General features: G+C 46.1%; 1 protein-coding gene across 4 annotated transcripts in view; it reads right to left on the bottom strand.

The window, feature by feature from the left end:
* The window catches only part of clstn1 (calsyntenin 1), a 46,676-nt gene that overhangs the window by 32,358 nt on the left and 1,011 nt on the right, over nucleotides 1–13,307 (bottom strand). The gene's annotated exons all lie outside the window — the stretch shown is intronic.

The raw sequence follows: 13,307 nt of genomic DNA, 5'->3' as shown, positions 1-13,307 counted from the left end.
TGAATGCTCCTTACCTAAACTCATAAGAATAAGGAGCATTCCTATTGGACAATCATGACTTCTAGCTTATGTTAACCTAGCTAACAGTAACTGAGAAATCACACTTTGAGGAACACCCCCATGGTTAAACATAGTTTTTCCAAAATGTATGTACGTGACGTAAAATTTTATGAATCTTAACATACAACCAAAGAAACACGCAACCTAGATCTTTAAATTGTAACTTGTCAGGCATCGGCAAACCTGAGATCATGTCACGCTTTTTGATAAACCCAAAGACCCAAAGGCCAGCTGCTTAACCCGTCTGGTAGAGATTCAGGCACGTTGTCGTGGATCAGAAGGAATGAACAGGAAGCCAGCTCCTTGATTCAGAGGAAGGTAGGGGAGGGGTCCATGGGGGTTTACTCCAGGACACATTAAGGACCAGAAAAAGGTGTTGAGATTGTGCAAAGACAAACATGCTCAGCTACTACTTAACACTATCGAGATTTTATATTTTATTTATATTATAACGATATGAAGCATTTCTCACTGGGTACCTCCTGAGATGTCATCATGCACCCAATTTGGCCTCGACCTACTTCCTTCATGTTACTGATCTCCATCTTCACCACCGGGTGACAGAAGTCCTTTCAGAAACACTAGCCTAAGGAATTCAACAGGAATTTGGAGAGCGAACACCACATGCACTCATCAGCCAATGGCGGCAGGCCACGGCCTCTGCCCGCTGCCTCGTTGGTAGCCAAAGCAAAAACATCAACACCACATCCACCACGCATTTAGCCAAAGCTCTAACCCAGGGTGGCTTGAACATGGAAGAAGTAAAAAGCAGGAAAATGGAACCATCAGCCAAATCATAGTCGTACTGTTAATCAGTCACTACACGCTAAAAATGCAGAAGACACAGACAGCAGACACAGACAGACACAGACAGACACAGACAGCAGACAGACAGCAGACAGACACAGACAGCAGACAGACACAGACAGCAGACACAGACAGCAGACAGACAGCAGACAGACAGCAGACACAGACAGCAGACAGACAGCAGACAGACACAGACAGCAGACACAGACAGCAGACACAGACAGCAGACAGACACAGACAGCAGACACAGACAGCAGACAGACAGCAGACAGACAGCAGACACAGACAGCAGACAGACAGCAGACAGACACAGACAGCAGACACAGACAGCAGACACAGACAGCAGACAGACAGCAGACACAGACAGCAGACACAAACAGGAGCAGAATGCCTGTGCAGTTCCCTTGCTGGAAAAGCAGAGGAGGCACCGAGGTGTATTAATCTGCCTTGCTGAGAAACATATTAACTGAAAGGTACAAAACATTTGCTTGGTGAAGAACATCGTGTTCCTGCCACTTTCTCCTCCTTCCACACAATTCAGACAAACAAAAAAATGAAAAAAAAAATCATTAACTAATCATCCTGAAAGACAAAGTGTCGAGAAGCCGTCTTCCGTGGTATAAAATGCAATGAAGTCCTTTACTGGACAGCCACCTTTTTGCAGAGAAAACGCGGGATTATCAGTCAGGGTACAGATTTAATCTGGGTGAGCCATATGGGTAAGCAGAGAGGGGGCATATTTACATCCGTTTGGTTTAAAGAGGACAGCACCTTCCGAAGTGACTCACCAGTCCACGCATCACACTGAGAAAAGCACGACAGCGCAGTACAGGGCGGACTGGGATGCGGCCGAGGGTGTCTGGCTGTTTTATACAGCTCAGTTTGCAGGGACAGACTCAATCATGCCACTCATGTAAGGCACGGTATTTAACAGCTCACAGTCACCCCCTCCACGTGAAAGGCAGCTGAAAGCCAATGAAATAAACACAGTGAAACGATGGATCACCATGCTGAGTCTTACAAATGTGAAGCACAGATCTATGTGACCACACAGCAGCAGCTTCGATGCAATGCAGCTTATAGAACCCACTATCATTATTACTATTACGAGTAACACTATATCTACAACTGATACTGTTACTAATATAACTGCTGCTACCACTAACATGGTACTACTGGTATTCATACTAACATTACTGCTAATATTGTTACTGCATTAATACTGCTGTTGATATTATTACTATTGCCGCTTCTTTTACTGAACCTGAACGTTGGAATCCACACGCTAAGGCCGCCAGAAACAGTTCCTTGGTTGTATATTGGTTTCAGAAACTCTTCCTTATCTGCTGGAATTTTACAGAAAGAAGTACGGTGACGTAAAAAAGGCAAAGCGATAACCTTTATTACAAGTCCAGACTTTATTCTTAAACCTTGACAGTCTAGCCAGCTGTAAAATTCCATTCTGCCTGCCCCTGGGGGGGGGGGTGACCGCAGGCCCCCCATCAGCATGGGCAAATCCCAGACTTAATTTAAGCTGCACACTGCAGACGAGTCTTTGCCCATGAACACTGCAGTGGGGGTGCAGCCCCAGCAGGCTGAGAAGGACGGCTGGACGCCACAGCATTTTTATTCTGTTGTCCAGGCATCTTACAATGCTGGATGTGTAGCTGAAGTTACTTACCTTAAGGTTTTGAACCTAAACCTCTTTGATCAAGAGAACCTATGTCTGCTACCAAAATACCTGCAGACGATTCTGGACTTCCGGAATATTAGCTACTCCCGCAGTCGTAGTAAAATCCAGAGCCTTTGACTTGTAGCCAGAAGAAACATTACTTTAGCTTAAACAATGCCAGTCTATCTTCCCAACAGGGCCTGACAAATATTGTCTCCGATAACAATAACTAACTCTAACAAACCTCCTTTTAACCAGGTTAAGAGGTTAGAAGACAGATGGAAGGATTATTATGTCAATTTGCCAAACAGTGTGAACTTCCACAATGTTTAAACCTCAAACAAGAGCAAATTTAAATTACACTGTCTGCTCTACTTAACAAAAGCACCTTACAAATAAATTGAACACAAAAGTCTCTTTTGGTCCTAAAGATTTTGTGTGGTATGATATGGGGCTAAGCAAGAAGACCTCAAATCAACATCACGATTAACTGAACATTTTACTTCGATTGAGATTAATGAACTATTATTTATTTATTTATTTATTTATTTATTTATTTATTTATTTTCTTGCCCTCATATTTCATTGACAAGGTTTGTAATTATGCTCAACTGTTAAAGCTGGGATATTTTTCTAATGAAAGTCTGTATATATTTATGATTTTAAAATAATTGAAGGAAACACACAGATGAACCATTTATGGCTATTTATTGAATATTTACTGATTGAATTATTGACTTAACTGAAATCAAAGCACAAATCACTTGAAATGAAAGTCTTATGAAAAAGGTCACATTTCAGGTTTAATGTAAAACGCAAGCTCACTAAAAAAAGTAGAAATGAAATATTTTGCACTTCTTGCAAACAAAACAATCATGTCTGTCTCGGTGAAATTGATCACTGTAAGTAGATGATCATTATCACCTTGTTTATCTGCGATATCTAATTTTTAAAAAGTTATTATGGCTGCCAAACCTCATTGACAGTTTATCAAAGTTTCTCTTTTTTATCATTTAAATTTTATTTCACAATAACTTACAGTCAGCAGTTGATCACTAACTTAGGCCAAAGTTACTAATAACCACTAATAAGCCATTCCTCAGGGTGCAGGGCAACAGATCCAACAGAGAGACATGTGCCTACACGTCAAGCAGGCCAACAGGCAGACAGACAAGCAGGCCGACAGACAGACAGACAAGCAGGCCGACAGGCAGACAGACAAGCAGGCCGACAGACAGACAGACAAGCAGGCCGACAGGCAGACAGACAAGCAGGCCGACAGGCAGACAGACAAGCAGGCCGACAGACAGATAGACAGGCAGCCAGACAGATAGACAGACAAGCAGGCCGACAGGCAGCCAGACAGATAGACAGGCAGCCAGACAGATAGACAGACAAGCAGGCAGACAGACAAGCAGGCCGACAGACAGACAGATAGACAGGCAACTTCAGGGTGAAAACACAAAACACCATTTTTTCATTGCCCGCAACTCAAATGCTTATATGTCTGTGTGTGTGTGTGTGTGTGCGTGTGTGTGTCTGAGTGTGTGTCTGTGTGTGTCTGTGTGTGTGTGTGTGTGTCTGTGTGTGTGTCTGTGTGTGTGTCTGTGTGTGTGTCTGTGTGTGTGTCTGTGTGTGTGTGTGCACTACTGACCGAGGGAAATCCGTCACTGTCTACTGACAAAGTTGCGCATATGAAGCCTCATGGCGCTGGAATCTGCGTCTCACATATCCAAACAGAAATGCAGTCCACACAGTTGCACCAGACTTCTTTTCAAAATAATAAAAATAAAACTCAGGTTAAACTCAAAGGAAGAAGCCTGGCATTGGAGCCTCGGACCTGTGCCCTTTATTCATTAGTACCACTATGATTATCATCATTCCTTTGTTTTTATAAACTTGTTAGCACATTGTTAATTAAGTCTGGCCTGCAAGCGGCAGCTGTCTGGGTGGAGCCCCAACATGGCCGCCTTACACTCTGCCTGTTTCTGCCCATTCACACAGCTGGAAATAGCCCTACTAATTTCTGGTCCCATATCCAATTTGCTATAGTGCCCCGCTGCTGCTTACAATAGTTGTTTGTTTGTTAACTAATAGAAAACAAGGACAACAGGGCCAATCTGTTTTCCCAGTGGGAGAGGAGGGGGGAGGCGCAGCCAGACGAACAAAGGCCCAGTGAAAGTGAACCCGGAATTACAGGCAGGAGCCCAAGGGGGGCAAACAGGGCAAGTCACATGACTCCAGTGGGAGACCCGAGGCTCCCCCCTTCCCCGTTCCCATGGATCCAGCGGCAGCGAAGGCGGCCAGGTAAAGTGCGGCTGCAGGCCGCCCATCTCCTCGCAACGGGGATGGGAAGCACACCTGGGAACTGAAGCCGCTAATCGGCTGCCATGTAAACCACAGGGGCACAGACTCGCCTCTCGGCAGAGGATCCAGTCCCCCCCAGGTTAGGGTTAGTCAGGTTGCATTTCCCTTCCCCTCCTAGACAGAATGCACATGGCGGCATTTCCCCATGAATTCTAGCAGCCTTTTAATGACGGGTCTCCTTGAGCAGGTGATAATCCGGCAGTTACACCCATGGGGCTCTTGAGGGAGATTACTACACCAACCCCAGAGAAGTCCTATAGATTAAACCCCAAATACATGTCGTTAAACTCGCAGAACCAGGCTTGAACCCGACGCCCCATCCCCCCCCTCCCCACCCCCCCCTCAAATCACTGCAACAACCCGCTCCCTAAGTGAAAACAGACTCGGCATTCAGTGTGGAGTGACCCATTTGTGACGGATCGGTGGCTCTGAACAACCAGCCCGATGGGCTGAGTTGCTGAATGGGAGAGTCACACAACAGCTCTTCAAGGGGACAGGCGGCCCCACCACCTCACCCCCCTTTCCTGTCACCCGAAAAAAAAAACAGTAGAAGCTACTCCCCCAGCCGCTCAAAGGCCCCCTTACGCATTCCAGAGGGGCGGGCAGTGTTCCCGCGGCACTGAGAGGGTCCTCCGCTCGCCGTGACAGCGCCCGCATTGTGACACGCCCGTCCCAGCCCTCGGTCGCCAAGTGCTCAGCACAGAATGACCTCTTTGTTCGCCGCGGGGCTGGATGTCCGAAGAACGAATGGGGAGGCAAAGCAGGGGTTAACAGCCTGGGAAACAGAAGGGCCTCAGAGCTGAAGGCAGATCTGTATAAGCTGGGCCCGGCGGGAATGCGGGGTGCAGATAATATTCCCTGCTGGGGGGGCACGTTGCCCGACAAAGGAAACGTCACTTGAAAATATTTTGAGATGCAATCAGGGCCTTTGAAACAAACTGACAGTCTCTCAGTAGACAAGCAGGCGGCAATAATAAAAAAGTTAGAAACAATGTTTCTGCCGAAATTCCTACCCTCTGTCTAAACCCTCTCTATGTAATTGTTACTTAGCAGGAACCCATGCATCTTCCAACCGCTTGTCCTAGTCAGGGTCACAGGAGGGCTGGAGCCAATGCCAGGAAGCACAGGGCACCCTGGACGGGATGCCAGTCCTTCGCTGGGCACAGACACAACAGGTAATGTAGAGACGCCGGTTAGCCTAACTGCATGTCTTTGAAAAGTGAGTGGAAACCTGAGTACCTGGAGGAGCCTAGGGTTAGCAAATGGTCAAACTCAGAACAAAAACCTGGAGCAAAAACCCAGAACAAACACCTGGAGCGAAAACCCAGAACAAAAACCTGGAGCGAAAACCCAGAACAAAAACCTGGAGCGAAAGCCCAGAACAAAAACCTGGAACGAAAACCCAGAACAAAAACCTGGAACAAAAACCTGGAGCTAAAACCTGAAGTGTAAACCCGGAGCACAAACCCAGGACATAAACCCGGAGCAAAAACCAGGAGCAAAAACCTGGAGCTAAAACCTGAAATGTAAACCCTGGACAAAAACCCGGAATGCAAACCCAGAGCAAAAACCTGGAGCAAAAAACCGGAGTTAATAGCACTCCCCACTCAGCCAGCATGCCACCTTATGATATGAAATGTTCCATCAAATCCAGAAATGTACCCTTTAAAATATGATTCCTCAGTTGTTTTCCTTTTATTTATGTCAAGTTAAATAAAATTGCTACCCCAGCGACCCATTTCTGACTCATCCTGGACATTTCCATCAGAAGGAAGCTGTCCCAGTCCCCGCGTCCCTGAGAGTGAGCTGATGAGGAGACGCGTGGGTGCTCCAGGAGACAGCCGGCCTTCATTTTGTGCCAAACAGGTGCCGCCTGTCCAGGTGAGCGGGACACAGCCCAGCACAGAAGACTGGGAGAAAGACAAAAGTGGCTTTTTAAAGCATCGCCTAAGATTCAGTGTCTTTTTTGGCAAACGTCACAACAGGCAGGTGAGAGGCAACAGTCTCAGGGCATGATGCCGCTCCTCGGAAAACACCCACGATGGCGGGCAGCAGCAGCTGCTGATGGACGGGCCACCCCCCCCTCACCGGGCACGGTGTGAAGGGTCACGTCGCCGGGGGGAGGGAGGGAAAGGTCAACTGAGCAAAAGTTCACAACAACATTCCCCTCAGGAGTATCTCAAGTGAATATTATGACAGCGATGTCCAGCTCCTGCAGAGAGGCTGACAGAGCGAACTGTCCCTCTCCTGCATAACTTATCCCTCTGTACCCAGCAACTCAGAGACATGGATGAAAGCAGCAATCATTAGCCAGTTTCCAGGCAGACCAAGAGGCAACTATTAAAAAATATCTGACAGCTAACAGAAAATGTGTTTCACTGAGAATGGAAATTCTTTCACTTTCTCTCTCTCTCTCTCTCTCTCTCTCTCACTCACACACACACACACACACACGCACATGTAGGATATACATATCCTTATGGGGACCGCTCATTCATTTCAATGGGAAAAATGCTAACGCTAACTATGACAACCTTAACCCCTACCCTGCCCTAAACATAACCATAATTAACCTAACAAAATACAAGAGTTTTTGCATTTTTAGTTTTTTCATAGCAGTCACCGATTTTTATAAAATAGAGTTTTCCCAGGAAACCGGTCCCCATAAGGGAAAAAAAACAGATACTGTATTTATCCTTATGGGGACATAATGTCCCCATAAGGATAGGTAAACCCACTGGTCCCCACAATGTAATACATATATGACCACACACACATACGGACACACACAGACACATGCACACACACAGACACACACAGGTTTACTAGAGTAGCCCTGTTGCACATGTGAAATGGCCTCCTTTGCATCGCCTGCTCTTGGGAGAAAACCAATTAAATCACAGCAATACGCTAAGCAGCTGATGCAGGTTTGAACCTGAACGCTAAACCCAAGCAAGATAACAACCAGATGCGTATTGCTGTGATTTAATTGGTTTTCTCCCAAGAGCAGGCGATGCAAAGGAGGCCATTTCACATGTGCAACAGGGCTACTCTAGTAAACCTGTGTGTGTCTGTGTGTGTCCGTATGTGTGTGTGGTCATATATGTATTACATTGCACGCCGTGGGATTAGGCTACACCTGCACCACAGCTGCAGTGGGATTAGGCTACACCTGCACCACAGCTGGGACTAGGCTACACCTGCACCACAGCTGCAGTGGGACAAGGCTACACCTGCACCACAGCTGCAGTGGGACTAGGCTACACCTGCACCACAGCTGCAGTGGGACTAGGCTACATCTGCACCACAGCTGCAGTGGGACTAGGCTACACCTGCACCACAGCTGCAGTGGGATTAGGCTACACCTGCACCACAGCTGCAGTGGGACTAGGCTACACCTGCACCACAGCTGCAGTGGGACTAGGCTACACCTGCACCACAGCTGGGACTAGGCTACATCTGCACCACAGCTGCAGTGGGACAAGGCTACACCTGCACCACAGCTGCAGTGGGACTAGGCTACACCTGCACCACAGCTGGGACTAGGCTACATCTGCACCACAGCTGCAGTGGGACTAGGCTACATCTGCACCAGAGCATGTGAGCGGAGCGGAGCGGTGAGAATTCCCGCTCCTCGCTCACGAGGCTGTTGGCTCCGCCCGCTCCTCCGCTCTAATTCACACTACGCCGCTCCGCTCAACACCGCTCCACGCTCCACTAAAATTTCCTCCTGCTCCAGTCAAATCGCTCCACGCTCGCTCCAATTTAAACCGATGCCTTATATCATAAAGAAATGTGAGCAACGGCACTCAGAACAGGAAATATTTATTTTTAAACAACATATAGGCAACAATGGACAGGTTTGGCAATGGCATTCCACACAAAATAGGCTTAAAAATAAAGGAATCAGTGGGCTTAATAGCCTAAAGAATATACAGACTAAGCGCATCCACGTTTTAAATTCCTCAGTTATTTTCTGTTGATGCTGCTGCTGCGTCTCTATAAAATAAAATTTCACTGACAGCGTTACGTGAATTTTTAAAATCCTATTAGACCTAATTTGAATGACAAACTAATTTATTTGGATTACCAAATTATAGGCTTTTATACTTTTATTTACTTTATAGACTTGATATGCTACAACCATATAAAACTTGCTCACGTTTTGCTCTGGCCTCCGCGTGTTCGCTTAGCACACTCATCTTTCCGAGAAAGGTCTTTTTAGATTCCAAAGCGGATCTAAATCTTGATAATTGTACAGATGAATTCTGGGAAGATCTGCGCACGCCTCGTAGTGTGAGCGGTATCGGAGCGAAATTGGAGCGAGACAGAGCGACCGCTCCAGCCTTAATTAAAAAACCGCTCCGCACTCTGACCAAATTTCGCCCGCTCCGCTCCTCGCTCCGCTCCACTCCGCTCACATGCTCTGATCTGCACCACAGCTATAGTGCACATTTTCACGGTATTTATTTTGAATGCTTTTTCCAATAATTAGCCTAAATACTAGGCAAATCGAATATTTAATAAGTAATTTAATGAAGAATTATTCTGTAATTTTTCCTCCATATTTATAACTGAAAAACTTTTTTTCTGATGAAATTTTTCTTCAAACGCATCCTTAAATGAATATTGCAGCTTCAGCATTCTTCAATTAACTGCCCCTTAGTGTAGATCTCATTATATTTTTTGCTGTGATTGACATTCCTACCTAATAAATGAAGGACAAACATGCAGATAAATTAACTTTAGTCTAAACAGCATTTAATCGGCATGATTAAGTGTCCAAGGCACAGTGGCTGAAATGGAAGTTATCAGACAGACAGAACGACTCTCAAAACAACAATCTTACCAAAACTTTGGTAAATGGGAACTAGCCTGCATGCCAAAAGGCTGCCAGATTAAACTCCACAAATCCCTATAAAAAGCTTGCAGGCCTGCAGATGGAAGAGTGATTAACAGTCTAGACTGTTGCCCCAAAAGATTGTGGGCCTTTTGCTGCATTCCATTTGCCCTCGGAACTCGGATTCCGAGTCGGATTCCGAGTTTTGAAGCCGGAAGTGACGACATGCGCTCCCGTTTCTCGGAGATCCGGGAAATGTCTCGGAGCAACACAGAGGATCCCGAGTTCAGAATCCAAGATGGCTGCACCCTTTATCAACAGAAGGGAAAGTTGTAGTTTTATCCTGTTTAAGCACTACTTCTCAGTTGTGGCTCATTAAATTGGTCGCAACCACTATACCATCCAACTTATCTGTGGACATGTTGCTACGGAGTTTTATACGTAAAGCACCGCGCGTAATGTGTTATCAACTGATATTGCTAACAATGGCAATTAACCGGGCTAGAATTGGATTTCATGATTAGTCAGATTATTTGTCGGATTTAAGGTAGTTCGGGCTAATTGTAAGTGAACGAAGATAAAGACCATTTAAACTGAGATACCTTAAATCCGACAAGTTGTCCGGATCTTGCTTTTTCATATGAGTCCATGGTATTGCTACTTCTGTGGCAAATGGAACGCATCCGACTCGGTTTTCCCAAGTTTTTAGCGGATGTGACGTAATCTCGGAATCCGAAAGTCGGATCCCAAGGCAAATGGAATGCAGCAATTATCTGCAAGCCATTCGAACATTCGTGAAACAGGCTTAATGGGCAGAGTCCTTCACAGGTACAAACATAAAAAGCTCCAAGAAAGACGGAAGAAGGAACGCCAAGGCCAAGGCCAGTGTATGTAAACAAGGCCGCTTCTCTGGAATGTTCCATGTGACTCAAAAAGCAGCCAAAGCAAACAAATCAAAAGACAGCCCCACCAATGTTATTTATATATTTGTGCATATAGGTATATATGGCACAAAAGCATGGGACGCATAGGGAGACCAGAAAGGAACTCGGCCCTGACCTCTGACCTCCCACATCCACACCCTTCCCCCCCAATTCTCAAAAAAAAAGAAAAGCAGGAGAATGGGCAGTGGCCACGCCCCCTGCCACAGCGCACTGCATATCGCCTGACATAACAATCCCACAGTTGTTGCGGATTTAGACGCCCAGTTTGTGCTTTGGTTACTGCAGCACTCCAATAAACCGAAGCCCCTGAAGTCTGCTATCATCACTCTGATTACGTATTCATTCAGTCATGTAGAAAGACTCTTTATCTAAGGAAACTGTTAGGCCAAGTCATTCCAAATTGCTCTACATTGGTACATCTGAAAAGCACTAACCCCAGAAAAACCAAATAAAAAGTCTGGTTTAAAAAAAAATGTGAAACACATTTCAAAATCTGCTCATTATCCAGCAGAATACAATGCTGCCCCCCCCCCCTATTAAACAGCGAGAGAGTCAGTTAAAGGCAGATAGCCGATCCCCGGCTTTTAAAACAGACAGACGGTAGCATGTAGGCTAGAGGTTTCAGATCTGGGAGGAAACCTTTTCTTCTTCTTGGGTTTGAAAGCTAACTGGTTATCTGTCACCTGTCAGGGAAGACGGACAAAACAGCAGTGAGGATAACGAGAGTAAGAGAAGCAGAGGAGCTAAGGAGGAAAGCTGTGAAATGACCCAGGTGCTCGTCATTAAAAAGCGAAAGCCATCCCAGACCAACTGCGTACACTCAGTTACAAAGCAGATGAGACAGGTGCAGCAGCCAAACACGTCCACCGTGTCGGGGGGGTGTCACTGCGGCGCTTGGCCGAGGCCCCTCCCTCAGGAGCACGGGGGCTGAGGAACCGGCAAAGCATATCACAGGGAGTACAAGAAGGGTTAGGAGCAAAGACAGGTAAATACTGCTACAGAATACAACAAAACGACGATTGTACACACAAGTGACGTCAATGACAGAATGAATACAGTGATTCCTTCTGCACAAAGACTGTGTTAGAGTGCTGACATACGATACCGGAACTCTCACAGGCCCTGAATGTATGTGTGTGTGTGTGTGTCTGTGTGTGTGTCTGTGTGTGTTTTGCCTTCTTACTATGTCATCCATCTTCCCAAAAATAATACACTGACACTGCAGCTGGGTGTTCGTCCTCCCCCCCCCCTCCAATTGCTGGCAGGATGGCAGGGCGTCGTTTTAACACGCCTCTCCGGCCCAATCTCAGGCTGTATACAGTGGCATCCGTCACCCAGTGAAAGAGCAGGTGGACAAAGCAGGGAACTTTATTTAGTTAAAGAAAAAAAGCAAAACAAAGGGTGGTGTGTCTGAGTGATGTAAGAGACATGAGAGATTGATGTGCGGGGGAAACAATTAGTGAACATGGGCTGCGGCCTCCTTCCCAGGCACATGCTGTCTGCGTGATGGATGCTGCCGATACAGCAACAGCAGGACATAAGAGTCACCGAATGGTACAATAACCAAGCCACAGACCCAAATCTGTCCCCGAAATGAATATTCCTCAGATATTTTTGAAATCGTGCTTTATGCCAGATCCTTGACAACAATCTTTCCTGAAATATTTTTTAAAATCTGTAATTTACGTAGTGTGAGATTTACAGATCTATCATGGTATCCTAATTAATCCCACAGAGTTTTAATGCCTGTCTATGGGTGAAAAGTACTTCAAACTTTACTGATATGGTCCCATTATTTACATAACCTGTGTACAATACCATATTATTCTCTGAGTTAATTTATTCTCAGTTCTTAGAAAGTTTCCTTCAACAAATGAAATCTCAAGGTCACAAACATGGTTATCCTGTGCTGATACCCTTCATGCGTTACGTATTTTCAATATTTTGAAATGAAATTTAAAAAGTGTCAGTGTTTTTTTTGTTGCAATCGGGTCTCCTTCCCAAAGCTGCAGACCGCAGCTTTCCGCACTTATCTGAAAAACTGCGACGCCTGAATATTCCAGAAACTGGCTCCATGTCAGGTTATTTCTCGCCCGCTCCCCAGGTGCAACACCTGCCTAAACATGGACGCTTGCGTGGATATTAACGCGCATGATATCTGCTTAGGGCAGCGCTGCGATTTGCGCCGCAAAACGCAAATCTCTGTCGCTTTTACAGAAAATCGGGCACCTGCGACACACCTCTCCACATCCCATCGCGGCGGATCACGGATTAACTGTGCGGCGCAAACATGGGTGTGTCGGCAGGACGCATCTCCCTCGCCTCCTCCCGCGTCCACGGAAGCCCACGCACGGTCACGCAGAGCGGAGAGACCGCACACCATCGGACATCCGTAACACAGACTCCTAAAGCACCGCAAACGAGTTGCGCACATGAAATTTCTAAGTCATCTTCCTCCTCAGTAGCCCGAAGCGCCGATCTGCAGATTGCTGCAGTGTCAAACTTCACAGCCACAGTCATCTGATGCTGTATTTAAGATTTAATTAATTGAATGCTTACAGGTATTATGTTTAGGTATTTAGAAGCCATTGTGCTTTTTAACACCCCCGAGATACTT

Source organism: Paramormyrops kingsleyae, chromosome 6, assembly GCF_048594095.1.
Source record: "Paramormyrops kingsleyae isolate MSU_618 chromosome 6, PKINGS_0.4, whole genome shotgun sequence".
NCBI lineage: Eukaryota > Metazoa > Chordata > Actinopteri > Osteoglossiformes > Mormyridae > Paramormyrops > Paramormyrops kingsleyae.
Note: the sequence above shows the minus strand (reverse complement) of the source record. Positions and strands in the feature narration are given on the sequence as shown.